This window comes from Porites lutea, chromosome 3, assembly GCF_958299795.1.
Source record: "Porites lutea chromosome 3, jaPorLute2.1, whole genome shotgun sequence".
Taxonomy (NCBI): Eukaryota; Metazoa; Cnidaria; class Anthozoa; order Scleractinia; family Poritidae; genus Porites; species Porites lutea.
In genome coordinates, this window is record NC_133203.1 from 15,399,285 (window position 1) to 15,416,977 (window position 17,693).

The 17,693-nt window shown below is 39.3% G+C and overlaps 1 pseudogene; it reads left to right on the plus strand.

Moving 5' to 3' along the window:
- LOC140931628 (guanylate-binding protein 6-like) overlaps positions 1-16,561 on the plus strand; it is an 82,514-nt pseudogene extending 65,953 nt beyond the window's left edge.
- The last annotated feature ends 1,132 nt before the right edge of the window (positions 16,562-17,693 follow it).

The window sequence follows — 17,693 nt, forward strand, 5'->3', positions numbered from 1 at the left end:
CTGCAAACACTTCTTTTTACTCATCATTTTATTTTATTTTATTTTTTTACCGCTCAAAAACATTACATTAAAGTTTTTGCTATCTAAAATTAGTGCAAAATTGAGCAATCATCATGTGAAAAAAGATATCAATCCGCGGGCGAGTACTCCCTTACATTTGCTTTGTGTAGAACAGGAGCCGAAAATGTCTTAAGTTTTTGTCTGAAAAAGGGTCAGGTCACAAACCCCCACCAATGACTACCAATAACTAGTGGTAGCTAAATACGCATTCAACGCTCGTACTACACTGAGCTGAAACAAGCTTGTTTTTCATTTTGTCACCTTTGTACACTCTTATTCATATCTCAACTGTCAACAAGTAATTAGTAGAAGTAATCTCTATTAATGTGCAGTCGTTGGTGGGCAGGCCGGTGACTGGTTTGACTGGTTGGTCAATTAGCCCGCAAGTTTTACTTTACATCCTGTTTATAATACTGGAATAAAACAAAAAACAAAAAAATCGCGCAAGGGAAAATTAAATAAGAAAAAATTCATGCACGCCAATTAATCCTAAAAAATGTTAATGCTACAGCCTCAAAAAAAATTCATACAAGGAATTTGATAACGAAAAAATCTTCCTGCTGCTCGAAAGTTCCCACCCGCCCCCCCGATAACTTTTCTAATAGTCCTTCCAATATTTGTCTAAATCTGGGCGTGCTAATGATTTCGCAACCTGAAACAATGGTGGATGTTAATGTTTTAACTTGCAGTAACAATCTGTGTAAACAAACCATCTACTCATGTCCTTAACATATTAAATGAGATGCAAGCTATTACAGTATAATTATCATGAAGATGTTGTCTCTTTTGCTCTCGGGCTTGACTTTGGCCTCGGTTGTTTTCGTAAGTGATGCTGGAACCGTTCCAATGGAAATGCAATCTTTTATCGGTAAGTTGCTTGGACAATACTTGTCTGAGATAGAATCTGGACAGATTCTTCAACCAAGAGTGGTTTATCCTGCTGTGCAAGATGTTAAAGCCACAGAGAGGCCATATACACCATCGCCCATGTTACCAGTAATAATATGGGACCCTTTGATACAATTTCCTGATTTATTCAAGGGGTTCTGTTGTCCATATTGCGTTCTTGACCAAAAACCTGGAAAGTTGAAAACCTCAACGATGTGGAACGATGGAACTCGCAGACAGTTAAGTCCAAGGAAGGTATATGATCTCCATCATTCCGTACTGCTCGTGGCCAGAAGATATCGCTGTACCGAAGACAGTGACCACTGTTTTGTGTCAACTCACATCTCTATCATGGAATTCCTAGAAGAGCATAAATCAGTGTCATTTAAATTGACCGTGAAAAGTGGATATTTCTACACCTTATCAGAAGCAATTTGTGCAATGGTTGATCGTGGGATGTCATTTAAAAAAATCGAGAACATAATCAAATCTATCTATCAAAGAACTGGTGTTGTAATGATTAACCACAGCAAAAAGGAAGCAGTATTCCCATCGGCAAAATTTATAGAAATGATATTTGTAGACGAATTCTACAACAGGGAACAATATTATATCAGCTCCATCAAGAAGACAACAGCCGACTGGATATCAGCGGATCACACATTCAAATCCGTCATGAACATAGGTTATCCACGGAAAGAAGATGGAAAGTGGATTAACGTTTTCAATGCACTATTTTGTGTTCTAAATGAGAAAGGCCAAGTAATTAAATGGCGGTTCACTAAATCAACGAAGGCGGAAGAAACTGAAATTCTTTTCCGAGAACTATCATGTCGCCTGAGAGCACAAAGAAAACAAATGCAAGCGATTTACGTTGACAACTGCTGTCAAATACGAAAGAAACTAAGAGCATTTTTCAACGACCTACACTTGCAGGTTAAACTAGATCTCTTCCATGCCATAAATCGCTTTTTGGTCACCATACCAAAAAGATGGAGTTGGCGAAAAGCAATAGCCAGGCAATATCGGAATGTCTTTCGAGCCGCAGGAGACTACGGAAAAACAAGGAAAAGAGAAACGCCATCATCAGAAACTCTATTACAAAACATTGAAATTTTTGAAAAAAAGTGGAAGGGCATGAGATCAGGAAGAAGGCTGGTACTTAACAAGAAATCTTTGCGAGCTATAGAAAATATTAAAATTCATATCAAGGAGGGTTGCTTGTCAGAGATTCCCCCTGGGTGTGGAACAAACAAAAACGAAAGGCTACACAGAAAGCTTCGAAAAATTGCAGGAAGAAGTAAGTTAGGTGTTAAACTTGCGTATGCTCTGTTTACCAGAGCTTTTCATCTCATAAATACTGAAATAGATGAAAAACAGGGATCTAAAAAAGAAGTAGTGGAAACTATCGATGTAGAAGAGAATTTTGGCTTTTATAAGAATGCCAATAGAAGCGTTTTACCAGCTGATATCCTGAGTTTCAACGGATCTAATTCCGAGCAAGACAGTTTGATGCTGGAAGCCATTATCAATAGAGCAGACGTTTCGAGCAAAATATATAATAACATAAAAGGTAATGGACTAGATGAACTGGAAAGTCACGATTTCCGTCGGTCACTATTGGTTTTCCAGTCAATGAATAAAGAACATAACACCAATCATTCAAGTCAAAGCATCCTTGATCAGCGCGCAGAAAATATGGGTTTTAGAAGACAACCATCACCAAAAGATGGGGACTGCTTCTTTTTTTCGCTCGCTTTACAGATATCGAACTTGTTGACCACATGCGACGAAAAAGTTGAAGAACAATTCAACAAACTTGGAATCAAAAATCAACAAAGTATTACCGAAATAGCACGAAATTTGCGACAATTAGTGGTTCAAGAATGGTTAAGTAACAGCGAACAATACCAACACTTTGTTCAACCGGGCCTTGACTATTATTCTGAAGCGAAACGATTCCTAGTGCCAGGTCATTTTGCAGCGAGTATTGGCGATGCTATGCCACTTGCCGCAGCCAATGTCCTCCACCTTCCCCTTGTCCTTGTAACGTCAGTAACAGATTGGCCTTTGACAATCGTTACGCCACAAGTTCAGGCTATTTCCAATGTGCCGCTGTATCTCGCATTTACACAAGAGGAAAGTGGTCATTATGATTCATTGATTGAACTTTCAAGACCCCAATTTGTAGGAAAATGCAGGACAATGCGGGAAATCCGAATAAAGTGCCGTTGTGGTGTCAACAACAAAAATGCAAATACTTTAAACTGTTGCGAGGTACCAAAACAAAGTATTGGGAGAAAAAGAAAGTACTCAAGTAGATGCAAATGTTTGAAAGCGGGAATAAAATGTGGGGATAAGTGCAAATGCAAAAGCTGTGGAAACGGAAGAAACTCACCTAAAGCAAAGCAAAGAAAGAACTACAAAAGCAAGTTTATTAAAACATCTTTCACTAAAAGAATAACAGAAAAACCATTTTTATTACAAAGGGAAGGCGCGGATTACACACGTAGCAGTTTTTCTGTGTTGGAACTTATGATTTTGGAATTTTGTCTACTGTCGTTGGGAATCAGATCTTGTAAAAAGAAACCAGAAAAAGTCGCAAAGCTCTACAACTCATGTATTGATTTTTATAACCGCTCTACAGCACACAAATTAACTCGGAGGTCGATTATTGAAATAAAAAAGGAAATGAACAAACACAAAAGTAGCAAGAACAACAAAAAATAGTTTTATTTCAAATCTTTACTTACATGTAACAATGAAGTAACAAACAAGGGTTAATCGTGTAAGTCGCAATGGTCATTTAATATATGTGATCCAGGGCTCTTTATTTATGCGGGCAAAAATAGACGAATACTAAATCGCACTCTCTATTCACCAAAACTTTCACATAATGACAATGCTTTAAAGTAATTACGGTGAGGTCACTATTTGAGGTTTAATGACCATAGATTTTAGGGAAATAGGGAAAACGGCGCTAAAATGAAGATAATACGTAAATTTCAAGTGCTAGATGCAGTCAGACATTGTGTAGCGTAATTACATAAATATTAAGAGAAAGGAAATAAAGGTGAAGACATCATATAATTTCAATGAAATTATATCAAATATCATCATTATATAAGATTAATTACCCGTTAGAAAGAATAAATTTCAAGAATCACCAGAACGTTTTCGAGATCCTCCCAATTACTAAGTACATAAACAAGTGTCATTTTGGCGAGAAAACTAGTTGGCCGTCGTCAATCTACTACGTTCTTTAGCGAGAACGTAAAAAGAAACTTTAAAAAGGGGGGAAAAACTGATGGAATGTACATTACAATCTCGTCATCGTATTCCTACAACTATACCAACTGAAAAAAAGTAACTACATCGAAACTACACCAAACTACATCGAACTACAGCAGAGATGCCAAACTCTGGAAATCTGAATTCTGGAGACTCTTTCTTTTGCATTACTCCCCGACTATCAATGATCAACCCCCCCGCTCCCCCCCCCTCCCCATAAGCACAATTCCATCCAGTCCCTAATAGGCTTAGCACATTATATAAAGTTTTACACGAGGTACAGACCATCACAATTAGCTTTTATGATTGTTTGTGAGTGATGAAACATGTGCGAAAATACCGCAGAAAAAAAAATTACTAATTATACTACACCAACTACACTTACTACACCAACTACACTAACTACACCAACTACAGCAACTACACCAACTACAGCTACTAAACAAACTACAGCAACTACAGCCAACTACACTAACTACACCAACTACATTAACTATACACCAACTACACCAACTACAGCAACTACAGCAACTACAGCAACTACATCAACTACATCAACTACACCAACTACACCAACTACACCAACTACACCAACTACACCAACTACACCAACTACACTAACTACACCAATTACATTAACTACACCAACTACAGCAACTACAGCAACTACAGCAACTACAGCAACTACACCAACTACATTAACTACAGCAACTACAGCAACTACACCAACTACATTAACTACACCAACTACCTAACTACACCAACTACAGCTACTACACTAACTACAGCTACTACACCAACTACACCAACTACATTAACTACACCAACTACAGCAACTACAGCAACTACACCAACTACAGCAACTACAGCAACTACAACAACTACACTAACTACACCAACTACATTAACTACAGCAACTACAGCTACTACACCAACTACAGCTACTACACCAACTACACTAACTACACCAACTACACTAACTACACCAACTACATTTACTAAAGCAACTACAGCTACTACACCAACTACACCAACTACATTAACTACAGCAACTACAGCAACTACAGCAACTACACCAACTACAGTTACTACACCAACTACAGCAACTACAGCAACTACAGCAACTACACTAACTACACCAACTAAATTAACTACAGCAACTACACCAACTACAGCTACTACAGCAACTACAGCAACTACATTAACTACAGCAACTACAGCAACTACACCAACTACAGCTACTACACCAACTACAGCAACTACACCAACTACAGCAACTACACTAACTACACCAACTACATTAACTACAGCAACTACAGCTACAACACCAACTACAGCTACTACACCAACTACACTAACTACACCAACTACACCTACTACACTAACTACAGCTACTACACCAACTACAGCAACTACACCAACTACAGCAACTACAGCTACTACACTAACTACAGCTACTACACCAACTACACTAACTACACCAACTATAGCTACTACACTAACTACAGCTACTACACCAACTACACCAACTACACCAACTACATTAACTACACCAACTACAGCAACTACAGCTACTACACCAACTACACTAACTACTCCAACTACAGCTACTACACCCACTACACCAACTACACCAACTACATTAACTACACCAACTACAGCAACTACAGCTACTACACCAACTACACTAACTACTCCAACTACAGCTACTACACCCACTACACCAACTACACCAACTACACCAACTACATTAACTACACCAACTACACCAACTACAGCTACTACACCAACTACAGCTACTACACCAACTACACTAACTACACCAACTACAGCTACTACACTAACTACAGCTATTACACCAACTACACCAACTACACCAACTACATTAAGTACAGCAACTACAGCAACTACACCAACTACAGCTACTACACCAACTACAGCAACTACACCAACTACAGCAACTACACTAACTACACCAACTACATTAACTACAGCAACTACAGCTACTACACCAACTACAGCTACTACACCAACTACACTAACTACACCAACTACACCTACTACACTAACTACAGCTACTACACCAACTACACCAACTACACCAACTACAGCAACTACAGCTACTACACCAACTACACTAACTACACCAACTACAGCTACTACACTAACTACAGCTACTACACCAACTACACCAACTACTGCTACTACACCAACTACACTAACTACACCAACTACACTAACTACAGCTACTACACCAACTACACCAACTACAGCAACTACAGCTACTACACCAACTACTGCTACTACACCAACTACAGCTACTACAGCAACTACACTAACTACACCAACTACAGCTACTACACTAACTACAGCTACTACACCAACTACACCAACTACAGCAACTACACCAACTACACCAACTACACCAACTACATTAACTACACCAACTACACCAACTACAGCTACTACACCAACTACAGCTACTACACCAACTACACTAACTACACCAACTACAGCTACTACACTAACTACAGCTACTACACCAACTACACCAACTACAGCAACTACAGCTACTACACCAACTACACCAACTACACTAACTACATTAACTACACCAACTACAGCAACTACAGCTACTACACCAACTACACCAACTACAGCAACTACACCAACTACACCAACTACACCAACTACACCAACTACATTAACTACACCAACTACACCAACTACAGCTACTACACCAACTACACCAACTACACTAACTACATTAACTACACCAACTACAGCAACTACAGCTACTACAGCAACTACACTAACTACACCAACTACAGCTACTACACTAACTACAGCTACTACACCAACTACACCCACTACACCAACTACACCAACTACACCAACTACACCAACTACATTAACTACACCAACTACACCAACTACAGCTACTACACCAACTACACTAACTACACCAACTACAGCTACTACACTAACTACAGCTACTACACCAACTACACCAACTACACCAACTACAGCTACTACACCAACTACTGCTACTACACCAACTACAGCTACTACACCAACTACACTAACTACACCAACTACAGCTACTACACCAACTACACCAACTACACCAACTACACCAACTACAGCTACTACACCAACTACAGTTACTACACCAACTACACCAACTACAGCTACTACACCAACTACACTAACTACACCAACTACACTAACTACAGCTACTACACCAACTACACCAACTACAGCAACTACAGCTACTACACCAACTACACTAACTACACCAACTACAGCTACTACACTAACTACAGCTACTACACCAACTACACCAACTACATTAACTACACCAACTACAGCAACTACAGCTACTACACCAACTACACTAACTACACCAACTACAGCTACTACACTAACTACAGCTACTACACCAACTACACCAACTACATTAACTACACCAACTACACCAACTACAGCAACTACAGCTACTACACCAACTACAGCTACTACACCAACTACACTAACTACACTAACTACACCTACTACACTAACTACAGCTACTACACCAACTATAGCTACTACACCAACTATAGCTACTACACTAACTACAGCAACTACAGGTACTACACCAACTACACTAACTACACCAACTACAGCTACTACACTAACTACAGGTACTACACCAACTACACTAACTACACCAACTACAGCTACTACACCAACTACTGCTACTACACCAACTAGACCAACTACACCAACTACATTAACTACACCAACTACACCAACTACAGCTACTACACTAACTACAGCTACTACACCAACTACACCAACTACAGCAACTACAGCAACTACACCAACTACAGCAACTACACCAACTACACCAACTACAGCTACTACACCAACTACAGCTACTACACCAACTACACTAACTACACCAACTACATTAACTACACCAACTACAGCAACTACAGCTACTACACCAACTACACTAACTACACCAACTACAGCTACTACACTAACTACAGCTACTACACCAACTACACCAACTACATTAACTACACCAACTACACCAACTACAGCAACTACAGCTACTACACCAACTACAGCTACTACACCAACTACACTAACTACACTAACTACACCTACTACACTAACTACAGCTACTACACCAACTATAGCTACTACACTAACTACAGCAACTACAGGTACTACACCAACTACACTAACTACACCAACTACAGCTACTACACTAACTACAGGTACTACACCAACTACACTAACTACACCAACTACAGCTACTACACCAACTACTGCTACTACACCAACTAGACCAACTACACCAACTACAGCTACTACACTAACTACAGCTACTACACCAACTACACCAACTACAGCAACTACAGCAACTACACCAACTACACCAACTACACCAACTACACCAACTACACCAACTACAGCTACTACACCAACTACAGCTACTACACCAACTACACTAACTACACCAACTACAGCTACTACACCAACTACAGTTACTACACCAACTACAACTACTACACCAACTACTGCTACTACACCAACTACAGCTACTACACCAACTACAGTAACTACAGCAATTACATCAACATTCTCATAGTGGGCTTAGTGGTCACTTAATGCCTCTATATTCGTGACGGTTATCATGAACCCATTACCAAGATTCCATCGCTCATTGTGGAGTAGCCGTCATTAACTCTGCCATTACAACGGCCGCTGATAAGAGGTCACAGTAAATCCACGTAAAAACATTCCACAGGCAAACAATTTCAAAATAACGCCAAAAAATTATTCTGTAATCACCATAGAACGATTCTTAATACAAAACTTCGCTATCTATCGAACGATGGCTGAGATTTAGACAGATAAAAACAGCCTTCCAAAATCTTCGACAGAACTTGAAAAAGTTGGGCCGTCTTTTTCAATTTTGTTTTCATTGGCTCGCGCATGCGTGTGGGGTGACATAGCCCCTTTAAGCTTTTGCGCTTTGAAAAACTGGAATTTTCGGAGAGTTTGCAATATGCAAACATCAGCTTTTACATGTTTCTTTTTATTCTCATTTTCACGCGTGCACTGGAACGTGTAGTTTGCTTGGGCGAGTCGCGTTTGTCTCAAGTGAACAATAGCCCTGGAGCAAATGTATTTCCAGCAGGGGTGGCTAACTTTGGTAAAGCTATGTAACGGTCCCTAGAAAGGTCAACCCAGGACATCCAGGATGGATTTTTTTTGTACAGTGCCCAGGCCTCATTTTTGTGGCCGCGCGTTGATCTGGCCCGGCTACTTCGGCAAAAATTCTCGGCCTTTTTGGATTACATCCTTCGAGTTTGTCAAAGTCTGCGGGATTCGTTTTTCTGTCTGGGAAAGCTTCATTGGTTTCTATATCTGCTGCTATCCTATTACTACGATCCTGGCATGTTTATTTTCTGTTGGAGTTCGAATTTCGTGGAAAAAGTTGTGTTGAATGAGAGCATGGCGGCGAAGATGGCATCTCTCCTTGTATATTATAATTATATATAGAGTGAATTTGAACAAATTATCACGAAACTTCGTTGGAGTAATAAGGACATCAACACCTAACTGCAGGGTAAGTTTCATTGACTTATATTTAGTATTTCCTGCAAATTTTAGGATCGTATTTTTACCCCATACAAACACTGTAATTTTACTAGAACCGTACTGTGGTACTATCACAGAGCCTGGGTTACCTGTGATGAGGGTACTACGTATTCAATAATCATGAGCTATGATCACTTTCATAATTCTCCTCAACTAAATCCTTAATAACATTGCTACATGTAATTTCTATTTTAGTGTAAGTGATTATGTTTGCACCTTACTGTTTCAAACAGTAGTTGTCAAGAGTGATTATATGTATGCCAATAAGTGAAACACTCTCATTGCTGTACTTTGCTTGACGATAAATATTTTCTCTCCAATTACCAGCATTTACTTGTTATTTTCATTACAGCACTATCCGCTACCATTTCATCCACTCAGTAGTAATGACACATTTCACAAGTAATTATTAGTACACTTATTAGTAGAGATGGCATGGGTTAGCTACGTATTCACCTGCAATTATTCAATATTTCCATTTCCTTTGACTCTTAGTACACATGTAGGAGGGTCAAATGGGGTGAACACGGGACCTATGAAACATTGGCTACCCTTTCTTAACAACGCCAGCCCCATTTAAATCCTAGAAAATTCTTTTTAATGACAGAGCACTGGGTTTAATTTACTCCAACCAAAAGGAGATTAAGTACATCTCACCTTCCAATATTAGAGCCTGTGTTGAAACCGCCCTCCCAAGCAACACAATTTACTCTAATAGGCCATTTGCATGATAACGTCATTTTACTACTACGACCACAGTCCTTCGGGTTTTTCTTTTCTTGGGCAAATTATCGCCTTTGTTATTTAAACCTCTCTGGGATTACCAAAATTAAATGTGAAAGGAAAAACGAAAAGAATTCTGGTCGTAGTAGTAAAATGACGCCATCGTGCAAATGGCCTATTTTCCCCCCTTCCATCCCTGACATTTTATTCCCCCCGTTAGGTGTTGCAGTGAGGTAGTGGTGGGAGTTCTTATTTGGTCATGAAGGGATAGTGTAGTTACAGTCTGTTGAAATGAAGCGGTGGTTGTGAAAGCCAATAGTCGAAAACATACTTGTTTATATTTTAAATGTTGTTAGGCTTTTCGTTTAGGATTGTCTTTTGGCCATTTTTGATATTACTTGTATTAAGAGAACGTGGATAAGGGAAAGTTCATTTGATTTGGAGAAGGGGGCATGGGGATTTTTGGGGGGGCTGAAATGTTCGGTGCGTGGGTTCGGGGACATCGAAAATTCGGTGAGGTCAAGGGGAAAGGCGTAAAAACTCGGCAATAAAACTAAGGGCCTGACTACATGGGCTGGGCTGTCTCGCTTTGAGGAGATCTCGGCATCTTAGTAAAAAACGAAACGAAGTCAGCTTTGCGATTACATGTCAACTGAGCCAGCCCGGCTGGAAATTTTCCAAGTAATCGAGCTTTTTGGGTAGCTCGGTGAATGAACCAAGCGAGAAACGTGCCCACTGCTTCCAATCACTTTATAAAAATGGCACCTCCAGGCTGGCTCATGTATTACAGGGATAAAAGTCACCTCGGAAGAGCTAGCCAGCCCGGGTCATGTAATCAGGGCCTTACTGTGAGTTGTATTGTCACGTAGTTTGCACGTGATAGCTTTGTAATTTGTCGCTTTCGAGAGAGAGAAATCGATTGTTTAACATTTGCATTTACCAAAATGTTCCGGAAAATCCGGTTGGAAAGTAAGTGGAACTCGACTTTTTGGGTCGTTTCAGCGGAAAATTTCTGGGAGCAACGGAACACCTGAAAAGGCAGTCCTGTTTTTCCGGACGGAATATTCCAATCGGAAATTCGTGTTCCATTTCTTCAAAGTCATCTTTGATACTGGTTTCAGGCCTTTGCGGTCGTGTTTCGGTAAATGAAACTGATTTTTACAAATGGTAAACCGATTCCGTGGCGAAATTTACCAGTTCTGAATTTGATCTAATTAGCCCAAGGGTTTTAAAAATAACTGTCAGGCACCCACTTTGCACGTGAAGATGTTGTACTCTGCCCATTTTACGCTTTCAACGTGAAAGAATGCAACTTGTTTACGAGTTCATATATTGCTCAATAAGATTTTAAGGAATCGCCTCCTTTCCGAACATATGCAATGAAATTATGCATCATTCAATGTTAAGAGTAAAAGGCTAACATCAATTAGCTTTAATAAATTTATCAGAGTCCCGAAAATACTTTATATGTGGCCACTCCTCTCAGGTCCTTCCCCCTCACTGAAACAATCCCGTATTTAATATTCTCGTGCTCGATCACGGAATTTTGCGTCATTGGGTGACATCTTTCGCTCTCGACATCTGAGGAAAAAAATATTGTCAAACTCTTGGCTATAAGCCCAACACGTCAATTCCACAGTGCGATTTTCAATGTTTAACACTACCAACGATTCAAAAATATTGATTTCTTCTAAAACTCAAACAACACATAAAGCAATTACGAAAGGATGGAAATAAACGAATTATCGCATGTCAAAAAAACAGAGCTATTTCTTGTAATATGCTATTTGAAATGTCATTCCTCACGAACGCATAGACCTGACAGTAAGCACGAAAATCCCTCAAACTCTTGGGTGTGATCTAAACCCGTTTTAAGTTCCAAATATTTTTCACAGATTTAATCCCTGGATTTAACACTTCCAAATTTCTGAAAAAAAAACGGCCGTAAAAAAATACGGTAAAGTTCAGATTAAGTTCATCTCTCCCTCCAAATTGAAAATTATCCCTGCGTTTTTCATCGCTTTTAATTAATTCGCCCCCGCACTGTTGGGAATTGTGTTTCTTTGTTGCAAGGTTTTTGAGGTCGTAAAAGTGGGATGAAGTACCCTGCTAGCAGAACTTTCTTTTCGGCATGCTTTTTACATTGTACGAGCCGTTCGCTGGCAGACATTCTGGTCCCTTGGCTTGTTTACGTTCGCATGTAGTTCGTGCCTATTGCAACTTTGAATCAAAACAACGTAAAACAAGCGAACTCGATTAATCTATTTGGGCGACGCTTAAATAAGAAACCATCTTGGAGCTGCGAACGTCAACCGGAACTGAAAGCTTTTCCCTTAAAAATTTAAACCCACAAATCAACCATCTTTTACTTTAATGCTACTATCTCGTCTCCGCGATCTAACGGGGAAAAGATGAGTAACTACAAGCCCAAAGGCGAGCAAAAAATAATATTTCTTTCTTCCTCAGATACACTAAACAACTCGAGCTGATATTGAAATATCTCGAAGAACTTACGGCCTCACTTCGGAAACAAACTTCAAGTTTACGACATTCTTCAGCTTCGCAAATCCTTTAATACTTTGCGCTCCACCTCATATATTTATTGTAGCTGAAAGAACTAGAAGTGATCTCACGATATCTCCAACTCATTCCGTTGTCACTACGTCAATCAAATAGCCAAAACAAGCCGAAAAGTAACAAACTTGCGCGCCGAAACTTTTCCCGTACCTCGTGCATAACTTATGGCTATTTTTCACATCTCAAATTACCTTGCGTCACAGTGGCGCAATGGGCTAATCCCTCAATTTAGAGTCTCATCCGATCTGACGGGTCACACATAAGCCGCTTCAAACCCTGGGCAAGCCATAAGTAATAATTACTTTTTCTTTGTTTCTTCCAAAAGTAAATTTCTTCCTCATAATTATTTCTTTCCCCTTAAAGAATAAGTCAAAGAACTGGAAGATATGTCGAGCTAATTCCGAAACAACTGCAGGACATTCGGAAGCAACTTCGGGACCTCCGGATGCAACTTTGAAACATTCCCAAGCAGGGCGTATTCTTTACTTCGCGCTCCGCCAAAGTAAAAATACGGAAACGCTGCTTAACTCGAGTGTGTACTCTTGCTTTGGGAATTCGACGAGGAACCCCTAAAAAAGTGGGTGACTTGAAACAAATCAGATTAGCCTCAAGAAGGATTTTAGGTCGTGGTGCTATTTTCTAAACTAACTGAGCTTTTGTTTGTTTTAGGGTGCCACATCTTTGCGCCCCCAGTACGAGAGACGTAGTCCCGCGCCGACACTGGAGTTTAACCTGAGCGCTGATTTGAACTTGTTCTTCAATGGCAGTGAGGACGAGGAAGCCAAGGCACGGGCAGCACCCAGTGGTGCAGCCAGTGAAGGCGTTCAGAACACACATCCTACTATCTCTAGGGGAAATAATCTAGGAACCGCTCCAGTCTCTTCTTTTTGGTGGGTTCCCGATTCCTTGCAGCAAATCTTTGGGGGAAACTCTTCCCAACCTCCCGGCATGAGGTCGTTTCCAGCGGGAAGCCTGGGTAGGAGTGACGGTCTTGTTTCCGGGCTTCTGAACGTAGAGGAGTACGCAACCCGTAAGACAGACAATTTTATGAGGCAGCTTAAAAGAGAAACATGGGCGAACGAACCACCTTTCCCAGATTTGTTGGATCCATTTGGCAAACTATTCAAATAAGGAAACACGCTTAATCAAACAGTGCAAGATAACAATTGGTTTTTACCGAGGAGTAAGTAATTACAAGACTTTTGCAAAATTGTGTGGCAAAGTGTTCAAATTTGAAAGGGCAAAACAATTTTCTTTAGTCCGTTTAGCTGTCAATCAACTTCTCTTTTTAACGGTTCTAAAACATGTTGCTAATAACTTAATCTTATTGAAATTGTCTCTCAAAAGAGAAAAGAACTTTGTGAAATAACATTTGCATATTAAGTATTATTTCAAAGGAAAGAAAATTACTTTTCATCCTAGATTATTTCTTCAAGTCTCTCAAAAATTCCACTTTAAATTCGCGTTTATCAGGATTATGTGCTGTTTAGTTGAATGACTTTGTGAACTTCCCGTGGGCTCGTCAATAGTCTGAAGCAACCTGATCGACTTGTTAGGTAAAAAAAAAAAAAGATTGATTACAAGAATTAGAGAGAAACCGAAAATATCCGCAGAAATACATAAGGCGCAAAATATACGCAAAGATCCGTAATTGTCCAAGTTACGACAACACAAAGAGTCTTGTAATAACTACTTCCTTCGTTGAGATAACCCCAGAAAAAGTTACAATGTCTAATAAACACTAAAACATTGAACAAAGTACATATAAACAGCTTATATAAACAGGGTCGTCCCTATTTGAAATACTGATTACTAACCTGACACCTTTTTGCCGCGATTCTAGTTTAGGGAATGAAAATTCATTCATCCTATGAACAACAACAACAACAACAATTTATTCAATTATCAAATAATTTGAGACTATGTTACCCACATTTAGTGTAGTTATTCTAGGTGGGCAACAGTAAGTAAATAAGTAAGTAACAACTTTATTTAATGCGGGTAGCACATGCGGTAAAAGCTGATGAACTAGTGGCCCTCAATACAATAACTGTCTCCTATAAAGTCGGCAAATGAAAGTACGATAGAGAAAGCAAAAACTAAAATGAAATAGATAAAAAGTAGCACCTATAGATATAAGGAAGGAAAACACTTCAATTGAATAAGGAGTTCAGTTAGGAACTGGTAATGGTACTCATATCAACATACACCTTCTTAGTCTCCAAAACCTTGATCAATAATTTATGTAATTTACGCTTAAAAGGGTCTTTGCGCTGTTCACGTAACGTAAGAGGAGTTTTGTTCCAAATTATTACAGCACTTCTAGAAAAAAATAATACTAGCTGACTGAGTCTAGATCACTGGACATAAAAATTACCTGCGGAAGAAAATCTGGTATAATGAGAGTGGGTCATGTTGGAATGGCAGAACAATTCAGAAATTCAAGAAGGAGCCCGTTTATTGGAGATATCGTGCAATAATTAGGATAGCCGAATATTTAAAGTACAGCATATTCAGAGGCAAAACACTAGACCTGACGAACAGAGGAATAGCGCGAGCTCTGCTATCAGAAAAGTACATTAACCGTAGAGCTCGTTTTTGCAATATTAGAATTTTGTTCAGATTTGAATTGGTAGCTTGTCCCCATGAAGTTAGTCCATAGGAAATGTATGGTTCGATTAAGGATCGATAAGAGGGTACTGGCAGGCACATAATGCCTAAGCCTGGCAATGATGCCTACCCCTTTGCTTATGACGAAATATAGTCTATGTGGTACCTCCATGAGAGGTGACTATCAATCAAAACACCGAGGTATTTCACATAATGTTTTTGTTTAAGAGCAGTTAATATCTTTAAGTCATTGACATACATTTTTAAGGTTACCTTATAATCAGGCTTGCATTGAAAGGGATGAGAAATGACAAAATTAGACTTGCTTGTGTTTAGTGATAATTTGTTTGTTTTAAGCCATTCGCAGACTTCCATATATTAGTTCTTCATTAACAACAGATTCATTTAAGAGAATTCAAATTATTGTTTGCTTATAATGTATTTGTATCGTCAGCAAATAAGTAGAAGTTGTAGTTTCGAGGAAACACGGTAAATGTCATTAATATAGATTAATAAAAGCAACGGCCCTAGCACGGACCCTTAAGGAACACCAAATAATATTTTCCCTTTGCTAGAGATGCTAGCTTTAACTTGAGTAGCCTGGGTCCTATTAGTCAAATACGACGCGAACCACAATCATTGATAATTCCACGTAAAACTTATTTACTCAATTAGCATAGTAGTAGTAGTAGTAATAGTATGGTCAACTTTGTCAAAGGCTCTTTTTAGATCAATAAATACGCCGCACGAGTACAAACCTGCCTCCATATTACTTTGTATTCTGTTAACAATATCCAAAATTGCGTGTTGAGTAGAACAGTTTGCTCGGAACCATACTGTGCATTATAAAGAATTTTTTTTTTTCGATAAAGGATGTGAGGCGTTTATGCATCAGTCTTTCGAACAATCGATTGAAGACAGATAGTAATGAAATTGGGCGATAATTGCCTCGTTCAGTTCTGTCACCTGTCTTATAGACTGGAACAACTTTTGCACGTTTTAACTTGGAAGGATAAACACCGGTTTGGACCACAGGGCGCAGAGGAGTTATTTATGACGACAAATGAAGCGAAAATTTTACTGCCGAATGAACGAGTCGCCTCTGATTACTGTAGAATCTATTATGAACTTGATCTTTAAAAGGAGTCATGCGATCACAAATAACTCCTCTGCGCCCTGTGTTTGGACCGACATGTTCATTATTTCTCACGCCAGGGTAGCAGACACGATGTGATTCGCGCCTTTCAAAATGCGAATGGGACAGGAGTATAATCCAAACGCTTTTGTTTAGAGGTGTTAATAATATTTCAGATTCTATTTCAGACGGAATAACCGGATCAAAAAAGAAAGAATTAGGGTAGACCTGATCACCAAAATAATCACGTAAGTGTCTACTAGTATAGAGGAAGGTATATTGGCCGCTTTTATACTAAGGACGCATTATCCGTCTGGACGAATTCGGGCAAACATTTTGTTGTTCGTCTGGGTTATGCGTCTCAAGTATAAAGACGGGCACAAGAAACATTATGCGTCTAGACGAACTACCTTTTCGTAAGTGCGTCGTTCAAGACGTATTTCGAAGGAAAGTTCGTCCAGACGTATGATGCTTCTTCCTACGGAAGAGAAAAAGCGATTGAGGATATCGGTTACTTCAAATTAACGTGTTAATGCTCTCCCAAGTTTTTTTTCATGTTATTTAGGTTAGCCTCAATTAAAGAAGGCCTGATAGAAGAGCTTCTTACTAAGGCGAGTCAAGCTTGAGATTTTGTTTCTATACTGTTTGTATTTCACCGTGTCCCCAGATCTGAATAACGAAAACTTAACTGTAACTGATATTCGCGAAACCACTTGTAATCCACGGTTTTGCAAATTGCTTAGCTTGT